Source organism: Chiloscyllium plagiosum, unplaced genomic scaffold, assembly GCF_037043375.1.
Source record: "Chiloscyllium plagiosum isolate Xiang-an unplaced genomic scaffold, Cpla_swu_hap1 HiC_scaffold_39, whole genome shotgun sequence".
Lineage (NCBI taxonomy): Eukaryota > Metazoa > Chordata > Chondrichthyes > Orectolobiformes > Hemiscylliidae > Chiloscyllium > Chiloscyllium plagiosum.
The window spans coordinates 63,837,234-63,864,878 of record NW_028270177.1 but is presented as its reverse complement, the minus strand read 5'-3'; the positions used below and the strand labels follow the sequence as shown (position 1 = coordinate 63,864,878).

Sequence of the window (27,645 nt, the reverse complement as noted above, 5' to 3'; positions counted from 1 at the left end):
ACTGGGCACAGAACTCTGAGAGGTCTTCTTTGAGTCTTTATTGATGAGACATGGCAGTTACCTGGATAGTGTACATTGTGAACACCTCCAGGCAGCATCAGGTAACTCCCCGCCTGTCCGATGTGCCACTCCCATTCTTATACCTTTGTGGTTTGTGGTTTTGAATGGACACTGTCTCTCAGTATTATCTCCATGGCAATGGCAGTTAGAAAGTCTAGTTCAGTTCAGCACTTTGTGGTTAAACCACACACCCCTCCCCCACGCCCCCGTGGCTCCCTCAAGTATCTGACAGACGTTTCAGTTTCAATGGGGCTGTCTATCAGGATTCTGATGTGGAGGAGCCGGTGGTGGGTTGGACAAAGTTAAAAACCACACAACACCAGGTTATAGTCCAACAGGTTTATTTGGAAGTACAAGCATTTGGAGTGTGCTGTGATTTTTAACTTGATCAGGGTTATCTCTATGGTAACAGTAAGTGCTTCAACAATTACAGAGGCCATATGTTTCCCAAACAATAGGTTCCCCTCTAGCAGTGTAAACTAATATTCTGGCCCTGGGGACAGCTACTCATCACTTTTCTCCCCCAATCCCATCTCGATTTCTGGTGATCTTTAAAGTTTTTCGAATCTCCTTGGTCTTTGGCAATTTGTATGCATTCTATTTCAGTTTGATAGACTCTCTTATTTCCTGAGCCACCCATGGCAGATTATTCCTTTTCCTACAGTCCTTCCTTTTCCCTGATATATACTTTTGCTGAGCACTTCAAAAAGTTGCTTTGATATTCCCTCACTGTCCGTCAACTTTCTTTGTTTCCAGTCTACATTAGCCAACTCCTGCCTCATCCTATTGTAGTCTCTTTTTGTTTAAGCACTGGATCTTGGGAGTGAATCTATTCTTCCAGCTTTCCATCTATGTTCTAAGTTCAACCAGACTTGTCAGAAGTCTTTTATCAGATTACGAGGGGAGACGTTGTTTCCTGGGTGTTTTGGTTTTCATTGTCAGTGACCTTGGCTTTGTAATAAAGTACAGGATGGATATTCACAACAGCGTACTCTGGACGCTGCGAATGTACGACGCAATCTAAAACCATAAATCACTGTCTCCCCTCAGTTTAAAATTGCAAAATCATTTTCTCCTACACACTTCGTCACTATCTAAATTTGGAACGCTAATCCACCTGACTATCTGCCATTTTCCGAAAATCTCCTTTGGTGAAGGTGGTGAATTTTGGATTCAGCTTTCCAGTTATTACCGTAAGAAGATAAGCACTGGGCACAGGAGAACCAGCCCCACTATTTAATACGGTGATGATTGAGCTCACATCGGTCTCAGCTGGATTTTCCCGCCTGCTCTCTCTCACCCTTCATCTCATTGCAAATTCAACATCTGTATCTCTTCATTACATTGGCTCATTGTCCTGGCATCCACCACATTTTGAATAGGGAATTCCACAGATTCACAACACATCGAGACAAGTACATTCTTCCTCATGAGAATAGAATAGAGTCCCTATAGTGCAGAAACAGAGTATTCATCCATCGAGTCCACACCAACCTATGATGAACATCTCATTCAGACCCACTCATTCCCTGTAACATTGCATTTCCCATGGATAATTGTCTAACCAGCACGTCCATGGACACTGTCAACAATTTAGCATGGGCAATCCATCTAACCTGCACATCTTTGGACTGTGTGAGGAAACTGGAGAACTGCATGAAACCATGCAAACATGGGGAGAATGTGTAAACTACACACAGTCGCCTAAGGTCCCTGACAAGGTGAGGCAGCAGTGCTAGCCACTGAGCCACCTCTGCTTAAAACCTACTGTGCCTTATTAACCTCCCTATCTCCCAACTGGCTGAATCTATGTTCCTTACATCAGAAATCAGGTTGTCTAAGCGGATGTCTCAGTAAATCCCAGTGACAGCCCACATGTCCCATGTGTCTGAATGGGGATCCGATACACAACATCCTCCAATCCACACTTTTAATTCACGTTCCAGAGACAGGCCTCCAGTGGCTGCATGGGGACTACAACTTCCAAATTCCAAGGCAGGGACCACACGTCTGTGGGGAAACCCGGCACTGCACACGTGCAGAATGTGGTGGGTTTTGGAGCATGTGCTTTGGCGTAACTAGTGGAAAGTATTTCACACTGTATTTATCTGGAGGAGGAACGTATTTGCTTGTAGTATTGATCTGTTGGAGGGTCAAAGTGTCACCACACCCACATGGGACCAAGTTCCATCCCCAACTCGTCATAACACTGGAATCGACCAATGAGAAACAAAGAAGGATCTGACCCATTCTCCAAGACTGAAGGTTCCTCTTCTCTCCAGGATCTGCCACCTCCCTTTCTGTTTCCTTTTGTTTCATTCTGCTGTTATATTATTGACTTGTAGCAACTGAAGAGAAAGGAAGTGAACCCAGAAAGGGTGCAGAGTCTAACCAGGGACGGGAAGTGGTGGCATGGATCTGTTTGTCAGCAACTCCATGAGAATGGGGAGGGTGTACATTAGGGAGTAGCAGAGTCAGAATGATGGGAGAGAGTAAGTGGGCTGGAGTGTTACAGCTTTTGGAGAAGAAAGGGGAAAACAATATTCCAGAGAAACTAGAATTGTCTGTTCTGAATTTCTAATCTGTACATAATCCTTTATACAGGGTGCTAGATGGTGAAGATTTGCAGACTGAAATCTCAAAATCATGATTAAGTTAACCAGCATATGAAGAATCAAAGATGGAGAATCACTCGGCCAAAATCCTGCAACACACTGCCTCACGGCATTGTTGGTCTATCTGCACCAAATCGACTGCGAATTGTTCAAGACACCAGCTCACTACCATCTTCTCAAGGGTAACTAGAGATGGGGAATAAATGCTCGCTGAGCCAGTGATGCCCATATCCTGGAAATGGTTTCTATCTCTTGTTGCTGAATCCCGGTCGATGTTACTGCAGGATGAAGAGGGACGCTGAGTGCATCGTCCAGGAGGCAGCACCATCACATTACCCCTGCGTACACCCACACAGTAACACCGCAACGTCACTGGAACAAATGGCAGTGAAGCTAAAGGAGGGCTTAGATATAGTTCTTCAAGGTAAAGTCATGAAAGGGGATTGGAGCACAGCAGGAACGGGAGACTGAGCTGGATGGTCAGCTGTTTCCCACTGAATGGTGGAGCAGGATTGAAAGGCCGAATGGTCTCCTCCTGCTGCTATCTCCCAGGTATGCATATAGTCATGGAGCCCGGTTAGGAAGAAGTCGGCAGGGACTCTCCAGGAGATTGCACCTCCACAACAGTTTTCAGTGAGGCATGGTTTGATGGATTTTATTTAACATTTGTCTTTAACACAAGGTTTGTGAATTTGTTTTTAAATTAAACAAAACTAAATAAAACTAAAAGAAAAGAAATGAGACTATCTGAATATAACAGTTTTTAAAAATTTCAAACGCCCTGTAAAACAAAATGCTGTCTATTCCCGGACACCATCACTTTCCAGCTACTCAAACTCCAGGGACATATTCCCTCCCTGTCTGAACTTTTGGTTTGATTTAACTGCTTTTCAGTTCTCGTTCTGTGAGCTGTGAAGTGTTCTTTTTTCCCATTTCTCCTATCTAGACATGTTATCACAGCAACCTTCCCACCATCAAAATCATCATTACGCCATTTTGGGTCTTGTTAATATATAATCACCAGCAGGAAACCACCCGTGTAACCAATTGAATATTTACAAACAAAGCCCATTACGGAAAAAGCAAACTATTACAAATGACAGAGTGGGAAGGGACTAAATCAAAGTAGAGTTGGGGGTGAGGGGGCAGCAGTGGAGATAAAACACTGTATCCCCTGTGGTGCCCACCTCTATCTAAAGGCATCGAGAGCATTGATACACACTACATGCTCCTTCTCCAAGGACACACTGCTGTGTAGCCTTTATCCTCAATCATAGAATAGAATCCCAATAGTGCAGAAGGAGAGCATTGGCCCATCAAACCCCACCAACTAACCAAAGAGTATCCCACCTGGAGCACTCCATCCCTGTAATACTACATTTCCCATGGCTGATCCACCGAGTCTGCACAATCATGGACACTGTGGACAATTTAGCATGACTGATCCACCTAACCCGCAAATCTTTGGACTCTGGGAGGAAACCAGAGCACCTGGAGTGGGCCCACACTATCCTGGGGAGAATCTTCAAACTTCACACAGACCGTTGACCAAGGCTGGACTCCAACCTTGTTCCTGGTGCTGTGAAGCAGCAGTGCTATAATCCCAATTTAAATCAAAACAGATGCTCCTTGCTGTTTGTGGAGACTTATTGCCCAGCGAGACATCCTGAGATTCAGAAAGAGACAATATAAATTCAGTCAACTCCAGATTAACAACAACATCAATACTCCAACAGTGCCATCAGACCTCGTAGCTACTCTATCATTTATGATTTTTAACCCATGGGAAGTTTGTTACCAGCTTCGATGACAGCCATAATGCTCTGACCACTTTGACGGAGCCAGTGCAAGTCAGTTCTCATAGTTATCAATAGATTGTATCTAAACAGGATGCCCCACAACAGGAAGTGCTCTGACACTCAATGCCCGTAAGTCAAGGTCATTTTCCTAAAACCACTCACATCTGGCAATACCATTGAAGATATTTTATACAGTAACCTTTCAGTCTCAATTGCCAGTTCCAGTCCATGAAGCAGCCAGTAACATGCACCAGTGAGTTGAATTCTAACAGCAGCATTGCACTGGCAGGAGAGATTGAGGAGCGTGAAGCTGTCTTCTCTGGAGTATCTAAACATGAAACACTTCAAAGGAACAAAAATCTTCAAGAGCTCGATAGGATGGGTACAGGAAGGATGTGCTCCGAGGCTAGTGTTCCTGGAATGAAATAAGCACTAACCACGGTATCTTTACCCAGCATCCCCTTTAGCTGCATAAATGTTTAAGATTTATTTGCTGCTCTAATTCCACTCTCTTGATCGTTCCCTTTTTTAATTGCTGTAAAGTTAATGACTATGCAAATGTATAAAATAAAATTTAATCCATCCCAAAACCTCTCTGTACCTATGTCTCACATGTGTTCACCGAGACACTCATTCAATCTGACCTCTTTACAAACCCTGCCCTGATATTTCCTTAGATGGCTCAGAATGAAATATTCAGTGAATTGTTACTGTGCATAAAGAGGCTGATTGGCTCATCAGCTCTCCAAAGGATCACCTTACCGAATGCCAATCTTCTCCCTTTACCCCATAAACCTTCCCATTCGTCCTCTTCCAATAACACCGGCGAGTTCACAACGAACCACAGCGATTGGATTTGTTTTGTTTGTTTATGGGATCACAGCATCACTTGCTGGGGCAGCATTTGTCATCCATTCTAACTGCCCAGGAGATGGTTCACAGTCAACCCCATTATTCAGGGTCTGGATTCACACGTAGGCTGGACCAGGTCAGAATTAACTCAGTTTCCCAGACCCAATGACATGAAGAGTTGATTTCTGGTCTATTATCTTATTTCTGAAATGATGATGAATAATGTTTGCAGTTGAATTAAAAGTGAAAGACCAAAATGGGTTTTATTCTGATTGAGCACGTCCTCATGTTTTCTCAGTTATTATTGACAGTCTCATTCCTCTCGCACCAGAACCTGTTCCAGAGAGTGTTACAGAAAAGGCAGAATGGTCAGCTGCAGGTGGTCACCTGACCGGTCACTGGACCCAAAGATTCACTTTCCACAGATGCTGCCAGATCTGCTGACTTTTTCCAGCAATTTCTGTTTTTGTTCCTGATTTCCCAGCATTTGCAGATGTTTCGTTTTTGAATATTGATTTTGTCTGTTGCAGAAGAGTTTATTGATGAGTTTGGAGAGGTTTGAACACTGCAAGTTAGGCCACAAATCAACCATGACCTATTGAATGGCAGAGCAGGGTTGAAGGGCTGAATGGCATCCTCCTGTTCCAATGAAAGTTGTCCATCTGCAGCTTGTGGCAACATTTCCCCTCACGGTTCACTTAACCTCCATGTCTAACACACTGTTACTGACTGAACAAACCTCCTGTGTTTGAACTAAACCTGCTCATGTTCATTGGCTCCCTCTCGTGCCACCCGGGTTTAACTGTCATCATGGAATGCTATCTCGTATTACTGCGGGAATGCCCACAAGGACTAATCCTGGAGTCTGTATCCCCTGGGATCCACAATCACCGTTTATTTCCTTCTTCCTATTTCATTCTGGCTATTGAACTCTCAGTTTCAATCCAATCTCCTGTCATGCTCTTCAACATGTCCATGTGGGTGGACTATAGGCAGCTGGGATTTAATGAAGGGAAGTGGGGATTCGGCGGAAGCACGAGGAGAGGTGACAGCGAAGACAGTTCTCATTGTAACGGCCGAGTTTCTCCATGACCCAGTGAGTGGTGAGGCACCTGAGTTTGTGGGGGAGACATTCAATCAGGGATTTGGTAAGACACTCAGACATTGACCTGTCCATCTGATTGTTAACTCAGACAGATAGACTGAAATAAATATGCACATTTAGATAGCACCTTTGATGTCCTGGGGCAATGAAACATGCTTCCAACCCAATTATTTCAATCTCAACTCTCTGAAAACCAGGCACAAAGCTTCCTGCTTGTACCAGGTTGTGTCTCAGCTTCCTCTTGAGAAAAGAGGTTTAAGCTGTGTAGCCATTCCTGCTGATTGTAACCTCTGTGTCCTTGTAAGATGTATGACTGAACCTTTATTTTCCTGTTCCCTGTGAGCGACATCAGCAGCAGAAACAGGTCCTGACCTGCCCGGGTTTCGGTTGGAGTATTTATATTTACAAAATCATTCTCACTCTCAAATACAGTGTGAAATTGTTATAAAACAGAAGGAAAGGAGTGAGAGAGTACCCATAGAAACACCAAGGCAGCATGTGTACCTGAGCTGAATGGCCATGGCATGAGGAAAACGTGACGACAATCACAACTAGTGAGAATCACAGAATCCCGTAGGTGCAGAAGGAGGCTATTTGGCCCTTCGAGTCTGCAATAACCTGCTCTCCCACCCTACCTCCATAACCCCACATTTATCATGGCTAACCCAACCCGCCGAACCTGCAAACTACAGGCCATATTAACATGGTCAATCCAGTGAAACTGCACATCTGTGGGCAGGTCACAGATTACACCCAAATGCTGGGAATTGTGGATGAAGGCACACAAATACTTGACTCTGACACAAATGCTCTGTTTTTCAAAATAAAATCTGGGGGAGAATGCAGCCAGAAAGATTTCCAATTATTTCTGGAGGAAGAGAATTCAAAATTTGTGCCACTGATCCAGGGGGCGCAGTGAAGTCACAGAGGCTTGGGAACCATCAGAAATGTAACAGTTTGTGAGCAAGGTGGGGGTGAGACAAGGACAAAAAGACAGTCTGTCACACGGGGGAAGGCAGGAGAGATTAAATAACAGAAATGGTAGTCCCTCAAGGCCACAAGGAATGGAGTTAGGGCTGGGAAAGAAACCAGGAAACAAGGTGAGCAGCTATCAAAGAAATACATTGGAAAAATAGATTATAACAACATAGAGGGCAGAGTACACAGTCTGAAATAGTTGCTCTCATCGGTGAGTACAGAACGTTGTAATGACTAGGTAGTTATATTACAAGCAACACATACAGGATGGGCCAAGTGACCTCGACCTGCGCTGTAAATCTCTGATTTTTTTTTCTGATATTTGGAGTTCAAGTCTGATGATGTTAATAAATTTTCAAATTAGACTGGAGTTTAATATTCTGGAGAAATGTCAAATAAATCACATTGATCACATTCTGCAGACCTTAGTCCATAACCCTGCATGTTCCAGCATTTCAGTTACATCCATGTCCTGCTGGTGGGACAGGACATACAGGGATGGTGACGATGATGTCTAGGGCATTTTAAGCTATGATTCTGTCTGTGTTACTGTGTCAGGCCTTTGCTCGACTAGTCTGCATCCAAGCTCACCCAATACGATGTTGGCAGGGTGAGAAACTAATTGGAGCTCCTCTGCTCACCAGTTCCTTTCCTTTCTGCTTTTTAAAAAAAATCTTTCTCTCTCACTTCCCCCTTGCAGTCTCTGACACAAATGTCTCAACATTGAATTATATCAGGATAACCATGTATTCCATGCCTCATTACTTTCTGAATAAGCCTACCATGGGGAACCTTACCAAACACATTGCTAAAATCCATATACACCACATCCATTGCTCTGTCATCACCAATGTGTTTGTCACAACCTCAAATAATTCTGTAAGGTTTGTGAGGCATAACCTGCCACTCACAAAGCCATGCTGACTATCTTTAATCAATCTATGCTTTTCCAAATAATAATAAATCCTGTCTCTCTGAATCCTCTCCAATAATTTGCCCACAACTGATGTAAGACTGACTCATCGATGATTCCTAGGATTATCTTGATTGCCTTTCTTGAATAAGGGAATAACGTTTGCCACTCTCCAATCATCTGGTATGACTCCAGCGGACAGTGAGTATGCAAAGATGTTCGCCAAAACACAGTAATCCCTTCCCTCGTTTCGCATAACAATCTTAATTATATCCTTTCTGGCCGAGGAGACTTATCTATCCTCATGATTTTTCAATATGGTCAGCACATCCTCCGTCATAATCTGTACCATTGGGATGGTCTCCACCTGAACCGATCTGGTACCAATGTTCTAGCGAAGAGGATAAATAGGGTGATCAGTAGAACTTTAAACTTCTGAGTTGGGGTGGTAGGGAAAGTGAAAGCGACCGGAAAGTGAAAGCGACTGGGAGTATGGAGTTAAATGGAAAGATAAACAGCAGGATAGCGTGTTGTCAGGTGGATTTAAGCTGAAGGCAGACTAGGAATACAGCAAAAAGGAGGGATAACTTAGGATATCTATGATTTGCAATATCTCTCATGATAAGAAAGTTAGCATTAAGGCACTTTACGTGAATGCTTGTAGCATTCGTAACAAAGTAAATGAACTAACGGCACAGATAATCGTGAATGATTATGATGTGGTAGGCATCACAGAGACATGGTTGCAGGGGATTCAGGACTGGGCAGTTAAACATCCAAGGATATACAACTTATCGAAAAGACAGGGATGTGGGCAGATGGGGCGGGGTTGCCTTGTTAGTTAAGAATAAAATTAAATCTATGGCACTGAATGACATAGGGTTGGATGATGTGGAGTTTGTGTAGGTGGAATTGAGGAACCACAAAGGCAAAAAAACCATAATTGGAGTTGTGTGCAGACCTCCTAACAGTGGTCAGGACCAGGGGCGCAACATGTACCGGGAAATAAAGAAGGCATGTCAGAAAGGCAAGATCACGGTGATCATGGGGAACTTCAATATGCAGGTGGACTGGGTAAATAATGTTGCCAGTGGATCCAAAGAAAGGGAATTCATGGAATGCTTACAGGATGGCTTTTTGGAACAGCTTGTCATGGACCCCACAAGGGAGCAGGCTAGTCTGGACCTAGTGCTATGTAATGAACCAGACTTTATAAAAAATCTTAAAGTAAGGGAACACTTAGGAAGCAGCGATCATAATATGGTAGAGTTCAGTCTGCAGTTTGAAAGAGAGAAGGCAAAATCAGATGTAATGGTGTTACAGCTAAATAAAGGTAATTATGAGGGCATGAAAGAGGAACTGACGAAAATAGACTGGAAGCAGAGCATAGTGGGGAAGACAGTAGAGCTAAAATGGCAGGAGTTTGTGGGTAAAATTGAGGACACTGTACAGAGGTTCATCCCCAAGTAAAGAAAGATTATCCGGGGAGGGATTAGACAGCCATGGCTGACAAAGGAAGTCAGGAAATGTATCAAAGAAAAAGAGAGATCCTATAAAGTTGCTAAGAGCACTGGGAAATCAGAAGATTGGGAAGGCTACAAAAACAAACAGAGGATAACAAAGAGAGAAATAAGGAAGGAGAGGATCAAATATGAAGGTAGGCTAGCCAGTAATATTAGAAGTGATAGTAATAGTTTCTTTCAATACATAAGAAACAAACGACAGGCAAGAGTAGACATTGGGCCACTTCAAACTGATGCTGGAAGCCTAGTGATGGGAGATAAGGAAATAGTTGGAGAACTTAATAAGTACTTTGCGTCAGTCTTCACAGTGGAAGACATGAGTAATATCCCAAATATTAAAGGGAGTCAGGGGGCTGAGTTGAGTATGGTTGCTATTACAAAAGTGAAAGTGCTAGAAAAGCTAAAAGGTCATAAAATTGATAATTTCCTTGGCCCTGATGGGCTACACCCTAGAGTTCTGAGGGAAGTGGCTGAGGAAATAGCAGAGGTGTTGGTTGAGATCTTTCAAAAGTCACTGGAGTAAGGGAAAGTCCCGGATGATTGGAAGATCGCTGTTGTAACCTCCTTGTTCAAGAAAGGATCAAGACAAAAGATGGAAATTTATAGGCCAATTAGCCTAACCTCGGTTGTTGGTAAAATTCTAGAATCCATCATTAAGGATGAGGTTTCTAAATTCTTGGAAGAGCAGGGTCGGATTAGAACAAGTCAACATGGATTTAGTAAGGGGAGGTTGTGCCTGACAAACCTGTTAGAATTCTTTGAAGAGGTGACGAGTAGGTTAGACCAGGGAAACCCAGTGGATGTGGACCATCTAGACTTCCAAAAGGCCTTTGATAAGGTGCCACACGGGAGGCTGCTGAGTAAGGTGAGGGCCCATGGTGTTCGAGGTGAGCTACTGGTATGGATTGAGGATTGGTTGTCTGGCAGAAGGTAGAGAGTTGGGATAAAAGGTTCTTCTTCGGAATGGCAGCCAGTGACAAGCTGTGTCCCGCAGGGTTCAGTGTTGGGGCCGCAGCTGTTCACGTTATATATTAATGATCTGAATGAAGTGACTGAGGGCATTCTAACGAAGTTTGCCAATGATACAAAGTTAGGTGGACAGGCAGGTAGTACTGAGGAAGTGGGGAGGCTGCAGAACGATCTAGACAGTTTGGGAGAGTGGTCCAGGAAATGGCTGATGGAATTCAATATGAGCAAATGCAAGGTCTTGCACTTTTAAAAAAAGAATACAAGCATGGACTACTTTTTAAACGGTGAGAAAATTCATAAAGCCAAAGTACAATGGGATCTGGGAGTGCTAGTCGAGCATTCTCTAAAGGTAAACATGCAGGTTGAGTCCGTGATTAAGAAAGAGAATGCAATGTTGTCATTTATCTCAAGAGGGTTGGAATATAAAAGCAGCGATGTGCTACTGAGTCTTTATAAAGCTCTGGTTAGGCCCCATTTGGAGTACTGTGTCCAGTTTTGGTCCCCACACCTCAGGAAGGACATACAGGCACTGGAGCGTGTCCAGCGGAGATACACACGGATGGTCCCTGGAATGGTAGGTCTAACATACGAGGAATGGCTGAGGATCCTGGGATTGTATTCATTGGAATTTAGAAGATTAAGAGGAGATCTAATAGAAACTTACAAGATAACACATGGCTTGGAAAGGGTGGACGCTAGGAAACTGTTTCCGTTAGGCGAGGAGACTAGGACCCGTGGACACAGCCTTAGAATTAGAGGGGGTAAATTCAGAACAGAAATGCGGAGACATTTCTTCAGCCAGAGAGTAGTGGGCCTGTGGAATTCATTGCCGCAGAGTGCAGTGGAGGCCGGGACGCTAAATGTCTTCAAGGCAGAGATTGATAAATTCTTGATGTCACAAGGAATTAAGGGCTACGGGGAGAATGCGGGTAAGTGGAGTTGAAATGCCCATCAGCCATGATTGAATGCTGGAGTGGACTCGATGGGCCGAATGGCCTTACTTCCACTCCTATGTCTTATGGTCTTAGGGTCTATCCATCTGTTAATGGATAGCTCCTTCCTATCCACTCGATCTGGATTCCTCGGCATCTTATCACTTCAATAAAAGCTCAGCTCATCCTCCTCGGAAATCATCCCCAGCATATCCAGCCTTTCTCAGAGCAGAAATTCTCCAATTGGAGAAACATTCTGATCAATCTTCTCTGGTGAGAACACATCACCCTGGAATGTGGGGAACAGAACTGAGTGCAGTATATTGGCCGTGGTCACACAAGTATTGCTGACCTCCGTGTTCTTGTGGTTGTTGCTGACACAAGTATTGTCCTCGTTTTTCCACATGGAACAGGATGTGCACTCCATGAGACTGGGATTCCCCACCATGTGTCTGACATTCTTGTTGGTTAATATCTTGAAAAGAACTGTCCTCAGAACTCCAGATGTGCTCTGACTTCATTCACAACTGGATGTGGCTGGACTGCAGATCTTAGATCTGTTCTGTTGTTTCCCGGATTGCTTCACTCTGTCTATCACTTGCTGCTTACGCTGTTTGGAATACAAGTAGTCTTCTTTGGTAACTTCATCAGGTTAACACCTCATTTTTAGGTATTCATGCTGTTATTACTGGCATGCCCTCCTGAACTCTCTCAGTTGAATGAGAGCTGATCCTGTGGTTTGATGGTAAGAGGTAAGTTGAGGAATATGCTGGGCCATGATTCTGTAAGCTTTGTTGGAGTGCAACTCTACTGTTGTTGTTGGAAGGAAAGAGCTCAACTCTTACACTATCAGCCCTTTACAAGAAGCTACATGCAGTATCATGAACACTGATAGGCCAAGACATGAAATACGAGCAACACTGTACAATGATGCAGGATCACAACTGCAGCAAGGGGAGTTTAAGAGCCACTTGACATAGGAGTAGGGAAAGAAGCAGCTGATCAGATTGTCTCATTCATAGTCACAAAGATACTCTGTGAGATTATTGTACTATTGGGGGTGAGGATGGAGGAGGTTGGGGAGATGGAGACTTCTTCTAAAGAAACTAATCAGCCTGAGAGTTATGGGATCGACTTGATTGCCATGCATTTAATAGAAAGCTAACTGAAACTGTTTTTATCCCCAAAAGATAACAAGACTGATGGTGTTTCCAATCATCATCAGAAACAAACCCCAGGATCATGGTTTGGAGATGGATGTCAATAGCCCGTCAACATCCAACTCCTGCAATCATTCAGCAAACGTATATGTGATTACCCTGTTCTGATTAACCAGAAAATCACTGTTCACTCTGTGCAGATGGACAGCGATGTGGTATTGTCGCTAGACAGTTAATCCAAAGCCACAGATAACGTTCTGGAGACCTGGGTTCAAAGCCTGCTGCAGCACTTGGGGAATTTGAATTCAATAAAAATAAGCTCTGGAACTTAAGTGTCTAATGATGACCATTAATCGATTGTCAGAAAAACCCATCTGGTTCAGTAATGCCCTTTCAGGAAGGAAGCTGCCATCCTTACCTGGTCTGGCCTACATTGTGACTTCAGAACCACAGCAATGTGGTCGACTCTTACCTGCCCCCTAGGCAATTAGGGATGGGCAGTAAATGCTGCCCGGCCAGTGACATCCTCATCCTGTGAATGAATAAAGGAAAATAAAAGTCTCTACTGAGTGTGAATCTGTACATGTTCAACGATGTTGTGAACATTTCCAAAACTCAGGTCTCCACAGACATAACTTTATTAGCATTATAACTGCCAAAACCATTGTTCATTCCTTGGTGTGAAGAGAAAAAAATCCTTCAACTGTGGCTATCAGTAAATTGACTGGTGTCCCAGCAGGATGGATGCCTGAGTGAATCCCTTCTCCCCCCACACACAGAGCAGGTGAACAGCTTCTCCCCAGTCTGACTGGTTTGGCCCGTTTCCAGGTGGGATAGGTAAAGAATTCCCTTCTGACATTCCCCATATTTCCACAGTCTCTCACTAGTGTGGCTGCACTGGTGTTTTGCCATTTCAGATAAATGCTGGCAGACTGTTACACACACCGTGTTACTGCCCAGTCTGAATGCTGCTGTTTCCTGTTGAAAACATTTTGATAATTAGGTTCCAATAAACCCTGCAACCCGATTATTTCTTAGCCACCGTGGGACCCTCCTCCCCACATTCCTGATGATGGGTTTATGCCTGAAACGTCGATTCTCCTGCTCATCACATGCTGCCTGACTTGCTGTGCTTTACCAGCACCACACTTTTTGACACTGATAAATAGAGTGACTGTCAGAGCTGGATGTGGTTTTGTCTGAATCCTTTGACACAGCCCTTCCCAGGATTGGGACAGTCCAAGGCATGTCTCTATGAAATGGGAAGGGTTTATAAATCCCAAATAGACATTGTGCAGTCACTCCGTGTACCAGGATATGGATGTCATTGCCCTGCTGTATGTGGAAGGAACATAGTTTATTTCCTCAGTCTGTCAGAAAGCATTTCATGTATTGGTGTGGGTCTAAATGTTCTGAGATATTAACAATTCTGGTTAAACCACCCTGGAGCAGGTGTTCAGTTCTTTCTACCCTAACTGTGGACTCCCTCACCCCAACAACCCAGCATAAAGCAGTAAACATTATCTCCTGCTGTGGAAAGACAGCCTGTGTTGGTCTGAGTAGGAACACTGAGCAGATTTATCTCAATGATAATTTAACCCCTGAAGGCAAGTGACCAGATCAAGTTAAGCAAGTCCAAATAAAATGCATTGTACCACAGAAAGAGACCCATCAAATCCAAGCTGGTTCTCTGTAGCAGAATCCCATATTCTCATTCCCCATATGTCCCCTACACTCTGCAAGTTTATTTCCCTCAGATTTGATATAATTGTTTTTATCAATCATTGCACCACCATAATAGGCAGCATTTTCTGCATATTTCCAGCCAATAGTCAGCAGAATCACTTACTCATCTCCCGCTGTCTCAAAACCTTACATCTGATCTTAATCCTTGTGCCATCTGAATATCATTGGTCTTTTCATGTGGAAGGAAAGGTGTGCATTCCATCTGTGGATCAATATTTCAAATGTCAGTGTGACTGGAAAAGGTACTCTGTGGTTTATGGCTTTGAATGGTGGCTGTCTATCAGGAATATCTCCATGACAATAGCACCTCATGCATCAATGAATTTAATACATGCCATGATGTCGAAAACTTCTTCCGCACCTCCGAGCTCAATTTTACAATCAGACTCCCACCCACCTTCCGAGGACTCCTTTGCCGGCCTCCAACACACTCCATCCACCTGGACACCGCGTACTGGCCTATTACCTGGTCTCGATCTCTTCATTTCCAACTGCCGCTGAGACATTAACCACCTCAACCTGTCTACCCCCTCCCCCACTCCAAACTCTCACCCTCACAACTCTCACCCTCCACACTCTCTGCTCCAATCCAAACCTCACCATCAAACCAGCAGATTAAAGGGGGTGCCGTGGTAGTTTGGCGCACTAACCACTACACTACTGAAGCCAGACGCCAACTCGAAGACACCTGCTCCTACCGCCCCCTTGACCATGACCCAACCCCATCACCAAACCGTCAACTCCCAGAACATACAGAACCTATCAGCTCAGGAGATCTCCCATCCACAGCTTCTAACTGCATAGTCCGGGAACCCCGCACTGCCCGGTTCTACCTCCTTCCCAAGATCCACAAGCCTGACCACGCTGGCCGACCCATTGTCTCAGCATGCTCCTGCCCCACTGAACTCATCTCCACCTACCTTGACACTGTCCTATTCCCCCAGTCCAGGAACTCCCAACATATATTCGAGAAACCATCCACGCCCTTTACCTCCTCCAAAACTTCAGTTTCCCCAGCCCTCAATGCCTCATCTTCACCATGGATATTCAATCCATCTACACCTCCATCCACCATGACCAGGGCCTCCAAGCCCTCCGTTTCTTCCTCTCCCGACGTCCCCAACAGTACCCTGCCACTGACACTCATTCGTTTGGCTGAACTGGTCCTCACACTTCACAATTTCTCCTTCGAATCCTCCCACTTCCTCCAGACAGAAGGGGTAGCCATAGGAGCACGTATGGGCCCCAGCTATGCCTGTCTCTTTGTTGGCTGCGTAGAACAGTCCATCTTCCGTAGTTACACTGGCACCACTCCCCACCTTTTCCTCCACTATATTGATGAATGCATTGGTGCCACCTAGTGCGCCCCCGAGGAGGTTGAGCAGTTCATCACCTTCACCAACACATTCCACCCCGACTGTAAATTCACCTGGACCATCTCTGACACCTCCCACCCCTTCCGACTTGACACTGACAATTTTCACAAACCCACCGACTCCCACAGCTACCTGGATTACATCTCTTCCCACCCTACCCCCAGCAAAAATGCCATCCCGTAATCACAATTCCTCTGCCTCCGCCATTTCTGCTCCCAGGAGGACCAGTTCCACCACAGAACACACCAGATGGGCCTCCTTCTTAGAGACCACAATTTCCCTTCCCACATGGTTAAAGTTGCCCTCCAATGCATCTCATCCACAGCCCGCACCTCCGCCCTCACACCCCAACCCTACAACCGTAACAAGGACAGAGCCCCCTTGGTGCTCACCTTCCACCCTACCATCCTGCGCATAAACCAAATCATCCGCCGACATTTCCGCCACCTCCAAAAAGACCCCACCACCAGGGATATATTTCCCTCCCCACCCCTTTCCGCCTTCCACAAAGACCGTTCCCTCCATGACTACCTGGTCAGGTCCACGCCCGCCAACAACCCACCCACCCATCCTGGCACCTTGCTCTGCCACCGCAGGAGCTATAAATCCTGCGCCCACACCACCCTCCTCACCTCCATCCCAGACCCCAAAGGAGCCTTCCACATCAATCAAAGTTTCACTTGCACATCCACCAATATCATTTATTGTATCCGTTGCTCCCAATGTTGTCTCCTCTACATTGGGGAGACTGGATGCCTCCTAGCAGAGTGCTTTAGGCAACATCTCCGGGTCACCCACACTAATCAACCAAACCGCCCTGTGGCCCAACATTTCAACTCCCCCTCCCACTCTGCCAAGGACATGGAGGTCCTGGGCCTCCTCCACCGCCACTCCCTCACCACCCGATGCCTGGAGGAAGAACGCCTCATTTTCCACCTCGGAACACTTCAACCCCATGGTATCAATGTGGATTTCACCAGTTTCCTCATTTCCCCTTCCCCCTCCTCACCCCAGCTCCAACCTTCGAGCTCAGCACTGCCCTCATGACCCGTCCTACCTGCCTATCTTCCTTTTCAACGATCCACTCCACCCTCCACTCTGACCTATCACCTCCATCTCCACCCCCATTCACCTATTGTACTCTATGCTACTTTCTCCCCACCCCACCCCCTCTCATTTATCTCTCCACTCTGCAGGCACCCTGCCTCTATTCCAGATGAAGGGCTTTTGCCCAAAACCTCGATTTTCCTGCTGCTCAGATGCTGCCTGACCTGCTGTGCTTATCCAGCACCACTCTAAGTCAGACTCTGGTTTCCAGCATCTGCAGTCCTTGTTTTTACATAAGTCAGTTCAGCACTTTGTGGTCAAAACAACCCCACCCCCCATAGCTCACCCAAGTGCCTGACAAACTTCAATTTAAGTTAAAAATCACACAACACCAGGTTATAGTCTAACAGGTTAATTGGGAAGCACTAGCTTCCGGTATCTACCTGACAAAGGAGCAGTGCTCCGGAAGCTTGTGCTTCCTAATAAATCTATTGGACTATAACCTGTTGTTGTGTGATTTCGTCCACCCCCATCACCATGACCTCCACATCCTTTCCATGAATTAGGAATTCTAGTCACTGTCAGTGAATGTGGGAGGGGGGGGGGGAGTAAGGGCTAGAGGACCAAGTTGGTGGGATCTGGCCCTCCAGCCAATGAGAGTGAATGAGGAGTGGGCCTGGAGGACTGAGCTGGTGGGGCCTGGTCCTCCAGGCTTTGGGAGTGAATGTGTGGTGTGGTGGGAGGACTGAAGGGGTGTGGCAGGTCCTCCATCCAATGGGAGCGAACGAGGATGGAGCTGGTCCTCCGGCCATTGGGAGTACATGAGGGGTGTGGTTGGTCTTCCAGCCAATGTGATTGAATGGGTGGTCGGGGTTTTAATGACAATACAGGAGCTTTCATGAGGACTTCCTGCTCCAACCAGCCCCATAAATTTCCAGTTTCATTCAGCTCCATTTCACAACATGACTTTGGGCTTTTGTATGTTCTCCCACATTCCTTTGATGATATTTCTGATATCTGATTAACAAACTGCATGGATATTAACAGGGTTTAGGGGTTACTCCATCAGCAGTTTGCAACGCTACCTCACAGCACCAGGAATCCCAGTTCGATTCCACCCACCATTGTCTGTGTGGAGTTTGAACATTCTCCCCGTGTCTGTGTGGGTTTCCTCCCGCAGTCCAAAGATGGGCAGGTTAGATGGATTAGTCAGGGGAAAATGCAGGGTTATGTGAAGAGGGTAGGGGGCTGTGGGTCTGTTTGGGATGTTATTCAATAGGTTGGTGCAAACCTTACGGGCCGAGTGACCTCCTTCTGCACACAGGGGATCGATGATTTGGTTTGTGTTTCCCAACTGCAAACCATATAGCAGATTAGAATCTGACAGTCAGCTAGTTTATAGTAACCTGAATTTTGAACATGCAGGAAAAAATCATTGTTCCCATTGGGCAGAGACCGGTCACGTGGACAATGATTCAGTGTTATCAGAATCAAAATGCACTGACAAAGGTGGGAAATCCTGTAAACACGAGGAATATGGGAGAGACTTGTCTTCTTATCTGAACTGGGTATTCACTGACTTGTCACAGCCGAGAGTGACTTCACATTCCTCTGACTGCAGGAAAGGATGCACAATGTCGGGCTGGGTTCAAACTGATCTCAACTCACTGCACAGCAGTTTTGTCACACTGGGAGAGAGCTGGGGAGTAACTGCCTTTGACATCAAGGCTGCACTGGATGGAGTATTGCATCAAGGAGAAAAATTGCAATCAATGTCAATAGTTGGAGCCATCCTTAACAAAATGCTTGATAATTGTGGTTACTGGAGTCCAATCATCTCAGACTGCAACATCACTGCAGGGATCCCTCAGGATGGTGTCTTAGACCCAAACATCTTCAGCTGCTTCATCACTGAACTTGTCAACATCAGAAGGTTGGGGATGGGGACATTTTCTGATCATTGTACAATGCCCAGTACAATTTACTACTCTTCAGTCACCGAAATGGTCTATATCCACGTGGAGCAAGATCTTCACAAGATTCAACCTGGGACTGATTGCGCTTAATTGCCAGGCAATGTTCATCTATAACAGGAGAGAATCTAATCATCTCGCATTGACATTCAAGGGCATTGACATCATTGCATCATCCACTGCCAACATCTTGTTGTTTTCATTATCCTTTAACCTGAACCAGACCAGCCATCTCAACTCTGTCATTACAAGGGGTCAGAGGCTCAGAAATCTGCAGTGACTCCACGAAGCCTGATTGTGGAGATGCCAGGGTTGGTCAGGGCTGGACAATGTTAAAAGACACACGATAGAAGATTATAATCCAACAGGTTTATTTGAAATCACAAATTTCCATAGTGCTGCCCCTTCGTCAGGTAAAGTGGATGGAAGCACACAGTCACAGGAAGTTTATGATTTCAAGCAAACATGTTCAATTACAACCTAACAGTTTTCCTCAGTGCCTTTGCACTATTCGCAAGACATGAGTCAGGAATGTGATGGAATATTTCCTAAATGAGTGCAGCTCCAAAACACTAAAGAAACTCAACTCCATCCAACACAAAGCAGACCCTATAATCTGGGTACATGAATCAAGATATTCACTCAGGGAATTAGACTGTTTCTTTACAGTAAACAATGTACGGATTAAGAGAGAGGAGGTAGGAGATTGCACTGGGTGACAGCTGATGCAGACACAATGGTCAAATGGCTTCCTTATACACTGCACGACATGTGAATCTTTCTCCATCAGCCACCTGCTACATTCACTTCACTCATCATTGATGGACAGTGGTAGTAGTTTGTATGAAAAACACGATGCATTGCAGCAACTTCCCCACACTCCTTCAAAAGCTATTCATGAAACTATAATCTCTACCACCTGGAGGGACAATGGCAGCTGGACCATGGAGACATCATCCTCTGAGTTCCCTTCCAAGTTGCACAATATCCTGACTTGGATATCACTGCGTGAAAATCCTGGAGTTGCTTCACAGCAATGTAGGTTTGTCTATACCCCAAGGATGACAGTAGTTCAAGAAGGCACCTCACTGTCACCTTGTCCAGGCCTTTAAGGATCGGCAATAAATGCTAGAGTAGGCAACAAAACATGTCAAGAATGAATAAATAAAACAGGGTTTGTGTTCTTTCTCAGCTTAAAATCCTTCCTGAATTGGGACCATTGTTTTACAAATACATCAAAACCTGAACACAGGTCAAAAGCACAACACTTTGAAACAAGCATTCAAAAATGCAGAAATACCTAACAAGTGTTAGGTATTTATAGATTTATAAAAATATTTGCAAACATATTTATAAATTTATAAATATATTTCTAAATATACTTATATTGAACCTTAGTTTCATTAGGATGGTGGGGAGTACACTAACCCACCACTTCATGTGTAAATCACAAAAGAGTTTTGTGATTTACACATGAAAGAAGTGAAACTATTACTGTATTCTAACAGATGAAAGGCTTAACAGACAATCAATTTTTCAATGTATAACTTCAGTTACATCACACTGTCAATTTTTGCTATAAATTCTGTGTTACAATTGAGCCCTCCACTATCACTTGATGAAGGAGTGCCGCTCCGAAAGCTAGTGTGCTTCCAATTAAACCTTTTGGACTATAAACTGGTGTTGTGTGATTTTTAACTTTGTACACCCCAGTCCAACACCGGCATCTGCAAATCATAACCCATTCCTGCCTGTCTCTGTCAGGGTTTTAGTCAGACTAGCTTTCAGTGTCTGCTTCATTCCTTCTACTGTACCTGAGCTCTGGGGGTGGTATGGGGGATGGTATTTCTGTTCAGTATTAAACAGGACAAACAAAATAGCTGTTAAACTACGTTCCCTTGGGCAGAAACTGCAGGGGAATGTTTCCACCCACTGAGTAAGCCTGTCTATTAAGACCCAGCAGGATTTCCTTCCCTGGGATTGGTATGAGGGTGTGGGTAAAATCGATCAGTATTTGTTCCCATGAGGCCCTGAGTCACTGCCGCTGCCTCTATTTTATCCTGATTTTTTTTCCCTGGCTCACACTGTGTACAGGCTACACCCCTTCGACAAAATCTTGATGTGTCTCTCCCTGTTCCAGGCCACCCCTGTAGTGGATCACCTGATATTGCATTGTATCCTGCCCAACAAGGGCCTGCCCATGATATGTTTTTAATAATGTTTGTCTTACACAGTGTAGTGGCACTGCTAGATCATCCATACTCTGTCTTGTCCTGTTACTGCCCCACCCTTTTCCCAGTCCTGTTTCTCCTGTTGTGGGACTATTTCTGGGAATGTCTTCAAACTTTCCTTTCTCTCTTCTGCAGCTACTGCCACTGCCACTTCCCCAAATGTCTGCACTGTTTCAGTCAGTATTTTACCTGCCTTACACGCATACTCACTACCCCGTTGTTGTGGGGTTTCTACTTTCCTGTGAGCTCTAAACTTCATTATTGCTATTTCACTGGGAAGGTTAGCTGCTTTCACTAACTCTCTGACTGTACTTCATGCTGAATGTGGCCCCCAGACAGAGTGATGTACCCTCAGTGAGCACAGGCCAACACATGGTCATGAACTATACCAAAGGCATGCTGACTGTCTGTGTATATGCTGACTCCCTGACCCCTGGCTCATGTCAGTGCTTCTGTCAGGGCTTATGATGGTTCTGCCAATTCTGGATAATTCTCCACAAAAGTCCTCCAATAATTAAACAATCCTCAAGTTTGCCTTACCCCCTTCACGGTGTGCGGGTGGATAGTTTTAAAATCATGGTCTTTCGCTCAGTTGGGATTGTCCCCTCTCACTTCCTGATTTGATCTCCCTGACATGATGTCCCAGGTTTGTCCCTTCCTACCTTCCCACGCTCTGTGGGTTAATTTTAAGTCCAGCCTGACTGACCTCTGTTTTATATCTGGATATGATCTTTCTCACCGACTGAGGTGATGAGGTGTTGGTAAGATCAATGTGACTAACTCCACCAGCTATACATCGGTGGGATATACTGGAATTTTATGGGATCCCTGAGGTAACTGGATCCAGATGTACTGTTTAAACACCAGCTTATTCTGTCATTCCAGATCCAAAGGCATGGACCAGACCCCATTCACAATATCAAGGGCTGAGACTATATCCTGTTGCGATTTTAATCCATTAAATACAATGATGTGGTTCGCTACTGCAGGATACTCTTTAATGGCGGATTTACTTAGAGAGTTATAATCAATTGTGAGGTGGGATGAGCCGTCCGGCTTCTGTGAAAGAGCCTGGGATACTGTCGGTCTGACTATTCCCTGCTTCTGTCAATCTGTTACTGTCACAATTACTGCCTCCTGGCCCCAGCTTTGATGGGATTCTGTTTATGTGGGGAGAGAGAGGGCCCTCAATCTTTACAGGATCTACAGATAATAACCCAAATTCTTGTTTGAGTTACTCACACCGCTGAGTGGGTTTTAGCTATAATTCCCCAGACTCCCTGACTGTTCCAGTCTCCCTGCAAGGGAACTACTCTGGAGATGTCACCTCTCATTTGCTTCCTGTCCCGGGACTGGCCAGGTTGTTCCCATGTTACAGTTTGTGTCTCGACATCTATAGTTGCTCCTAACTGTTCTAAAATGGCAACTCCCAGAATGGTCCCTTCGTCAGTTTCACACTCCCATATCTGAATATATTTTGCCATATCGGTGATCTGCATCGGGACAGGTTTATTTCATCCACCTTCCTCGATTTCCTCTCCAACTGCTCTCATTTTAGTAATTGAGAGGGTGGGCGCAAATCCATATCGGTAACTGATATAGCTGCTCCTGATTAATATTTATTAATACAGCAAACACAGCATCAATAAATATTCATGGGCTATGAATGTGCCTACGTGAACACAGACCACACACATTGTGAACATCTATCTCCCTCTCTCTGCCTACGTTCCTTGGCTATGTGCCCTTTCCTGCTTCCCTTGTAACATTGCCGTTCTGGTTACCCTCCCTGTACTGCAGGTATTCCCCTGTGTTTCTGCGTTTGCCTCAGTTCTCATGGCCCAATTCAGAATGTGGTTAGAATTATGTCCCGCTGGGAGTCCCAAGTTTATAATTACAGTTAAATAGGGTCCCATGTCATCTTTTAAAGCAAACCGATTTCATCATCACAGGCTGGGGTTTGGTAATCCCCCGTGGTCCTTATGCACCTCAGACTTCCTCTCTGTATGATCCTCTATATTACCCTTGGGTCCCTGAGTCACCAAGGTTACTTCAGCCCATTCAGCCTGTCCCCTCCCCAGTGTGTCCCTGTAATATCTGTAAATGCCTGGAGCCACTGATCGGCTGTGCACTGATGGGAACCGGCTCACACCCCCATCCTCTCATTGCAGGGACAGGTTCTGCTGTACACGTCAGGGCATCTTGGCCTGAAAGATCTTGACCTGACTTCGTCATCGGTGAGACTGTACCTCAACTATTTAATCCATATTGTCCCAATAAGGCCCATTATTACCATTTCTCTATCAGGCTGAGTGTTAATTTACCAACATCTGTCATTCAGCGGGTGAACGGTTCAGGTTTAGTTTCTGTCAGTTCCCTTTGTTGCTCCCTACTGTCTGTCCAAGTTGAGCTTTGATGCCGAGCGGTGCCATAGACACGGCCTTCTGGGCCTTACAGGGCGGTGGGTCATCCCACCCATTGCCGTCCCTCTGTCCATACGTGGGCGCTTCAGCATCTAACCCGTTCCAGTCAGTGTCACCATCCTCACTGCCTTCTGAGGAGAGCGGGGCACTAGGTACCTCCCCCACTGTAACTACCACCTGGCCCTTTGTCTTTAAGGCCTCACGTCTGAGAGGCACCACCTTCACTTGTTCCTGTTTCCCATAATAATGTAACACATCCTGTCATTCCTGGAATAAAACAGAACAAAATGTAAATTCGGTTTTACTTGAAATAAGAATAATTTGACATTCACTCGACATATCTATAGAGGTGAGAATTGTACTGTGATTATTTAAGTGAATTTAATGTGATCATACAGTGAAAATAACCCTGATAATCAACGACAATGAATGAACTGAATAATATGTGATTATTTGTTCCAGTTCTTGCAATGAAAATTCAATTTTATTTAATGCTTGTCACCCATTACACCATGGGCTTTGTTATTAGGGAATAAAGTAATGGAAGGATATCAGAGAAAATAAATAGACTTTAATTTTGGCTTCACCATAATAATGAACCAAAACAATATTTGGAAATATGGGTAAACTACATAACAAAGTTTCCAGTGTCATTATTGACGTGAAAACTATTTTAGTTTGAAAGTTGTTTTGTACGAAGAATAATTGGAAATGCATTGTGATTATGAATTGACCATTTAAAATATACTTTGAAGAGAATAGTCAGATATATTTTTTGGAGGAAATTAGGAAAGGAAATAAATATGTATACATTGGTATTAATAGTTTAAAAATGTTTGGAAGTTGACTGGGATTATTTGATTGAGAGAGGCTGCATGATTATAAAGACTAATTCACCTTTTTCATTGCATTGTTGGTTTCACTAGAATCTGTTGTGGTCTAAGCTCTTGTTGTGTGCAATGGACTGTCACTAATAGCTTAATTAACATGCGAGTCTTAGATCAGGTTTCCTTTGTCTGTAAGTCAGTCTGTAAGTGCCAAACACACCTGCTTTCCTGAGGGGAAACAGAGATTCTTTTCAAAGGAAATAAGTGGCAGTTCTCACTGAGAATGGTGGCTACCACACACCATAAGCAGGGAAGTGTTTTTCAAAAGAATTTCATTGTCTATCTATAAACTGATGGTGCCTGTGTTTGTCAGTTTGTGGAGGATTCAGCCCCTTTGTTTTGAGCTGTTTTTATACAAGCAGTTGGTTCATTATGTCTTTGCCAAGAATGTTGTTTACTTTCCCCTTTTACTGTGATTCTGCAGGTTAGAATATTCTGAGAGTCAATAATGTTCAATAACTGAACATTGAATGATTTTGACTCTAACAGAGCAGTGGCCATGTTTTCAGCTAATTATTCACTTTCAATTTCCTGGTTGTGTTGAATGTTACAGAAACAGGCTCTAGGCAATGTTTCCATTCACTTGTGTTGGAGTCACAGACAGCCACGTGGTCAGTCAGTTTCAGGCTGATGGATCAGTTTATCTGTCCTATTAGATGGTGGTCTCCTGCTCAGTTTCCGATGGCTCACCTGAGCGTCAGTCTATCAGCTGTTGAAACCCTGCATCCAGCATTTGTTCCCTCTCACAGTGACTACTCCAATACAGTCCCAGCTTGTCTCCCACATTCTACCTCCATATACTCATGATCACTTCAGATTCTACTGTCTGTGTCCTTGCAGCAAGTTGTGTAAGACACCTATTTCAGTTTTAACCTGATCTATATTATGTTCAGGAAGATCATTTCAAAATTTGGTTCACTGCTTTTAAACCTACCCGGGCCATCACCCTGACCTCCCTGTGTAGTTCCACACCTCCCTGAGGTATCTGCATTTATCCAATTCCAGCTGTGTGAGTGTTTCTTCTTTTATTCTCCTCCCTGTTGGTGGCTTTAGTTTCAGCTGCCTTGAACCTAAACTTGGTCATTCTCTTCCCCCATTCCCTTCAATCCTCCTCATTCTATCAGCTCTCCTTAATTTCTACCAGTTTGATCAAGGTTTTGGTTTCCACCCTTAAAACCGTCACTTTGTAGCTCGGTAACAGCCCCGTGGTATCGTTGCCGAACTGTTAAACCAGAGACCCAGGTAATATTCTGGGGACCCTGATTCGAATCCCATCACAGCAGATGTGGAATTTGATTTCAATACAAATCTAGAATTATAAGCCTATTGATGAAATTATTCTCAATTTTGGGGCTGTATCTGCGAAGGTCTTTAAACTTTCCTTACTCACTTCTGCGGCTACTGCCACTGCCACTTCCCCAAATGTCTGCCCTGTTTCAGTCAGTATTTCACCTGCCTTACCCACATATTTACTGCCCCGTTGGTCTGGGGTATCTACTTCCCTGTGAGCTCTAATCTTCATTATTTTTGCTTCACTGGGATAGTTAGCTGCTCCCACTAACTCTCTGACCTGTACTTCGTGCTCTATGTGGCCCCCAGACAAGGTGATGTACCCTCACCGAGCACAGGCTAACACATGGTCATGAACTATACCAAAGGCATGCTGACTGTCTGTGTATATGCTGACTCCCTGACCCCTGTCTAATGTCAGTGCTTCTGTCAGGGCTTGTGATGGTTCTGACAATTCTGGAGAATTCTCCACAAAACTCTGACAGTAATTAAATAATCCTCAAGTTTGCCTTACCCCCTTCACGGTGTGGGGGTGAATAGTTTTGAAATCATGGTCTGTCGTTCTGCTGGGAATGTCCTCTCTCCCTTCCTGATTTGATCTCCCTGATGTGATGACCCAGGAACATCTCTCCCTACCTTCCCACTCTCTGTGGGTTAATTTTAAGCCGGCCTGCCTGACCTGACCCTATATTTTGTTTAATATCTGGATATGTTCTTTCTCACCAACTGAGGTAATGAGGTGTTGGTAAGATCAATGTGACTAACTCCATCAGCCATATATCGGTGGGATATAGTGGAATATTGTGGGATCCCTGAGGTAACTGGATCCAGGTGTACTGTTTTCTTCAGACAGTAAATGCCAGCTTAATCTGGGATTCCAGGTCCACAGGTATGGACCAGAACCCATTCACAATATCAAGGGCTGAGGCTATATCCTGCTGCGATTTCAATCCATTAAATAAAGTGGTGTGGTTCGCTAACGTAGGATACTCTTTATTGGCGGATTTACTGAGCGAGGTATACTCAATAGTGAAGTGGGATGAGCCATCCGGTTTCTGTGAGTTAGTCTGGGATACTATCGGTCTGACTATTCCCTGCTTCTGTCAATCTGTTACTGTCACAATTACTGCCTCCTGGCCCCAGCTTTGATGGGATTCTGTTTGTGTGGGGAGTGAGAGGGCCCTCGATCTTTACAGGATCTACAGGTAATAACCCACATTCCTGTTTGAGTTATCCACCCTGCTGTTTGGGTCTTAGCTATAACTCCCCAGATTCCCTGACTGTTCCAGTCTCCCTGCAAGGTATCTACTCTGGAGATGTCGCCTCTCCTTTGCTTCCTGTCCCGGGCCTGACCAGGTTATTACCATATTACAGTTTGTGTCTCTACATCAATAGTTGGTCCTAACTCTTCTAAACTGACAACTCCCAGAGTGGTCCCTTCCTCAGTTTCCCACCCCCATATCTGAATATATTTTGCCATATCTGTGATCTGTGTCGGGAGAGGTTTATTTCATCCAGCTTCCTTGATTCCCTCAGAAAGATCATTTCAAAATTTGGTTCACTGCTTCTTCAGGACCTTCCTGAAGAAGGGCTCATGCCCGAAACGTCGATTCACCTGCTCCTTTGATGCTGCCTGACCTGCTGTGCTTTTCCAGCAACACATTTTCAGTTGTAATTGTAGTCACCTGTTAATTACAAGTTACTGACAAAATATTTAAGAGGAGCTGCTTTTGGTGGTAGAAATGCTGCTGGTTGGTATAAAAGAG

At 44.7% G+C, this 27,645-nt stretch overlaps 1 long non-coding RNA gene across 1 annotated transcript in view; it reads left to right on the top strand.

Annotated features, from left to right (window-relative positions):
* Positions 1-3,187, top strand: part of LOC148138740 (uncharacterized) — a 32,878-nt gene extending 29,691 nt beyond the window's left edge. Inside the window, exon 6 of the long non-coding RNA XR_015753806.1 lies at positions 2,665-3,187. This is a non-coding gene — a long non-coding RNA (uncharacterized LOC148138740). The remainder of the gene's footprint in view (positions 1-2,664) is intronic.
* The last annotated feature ends 24,458 nt before the right edge of the window (positions 3,188-27,645 follow it).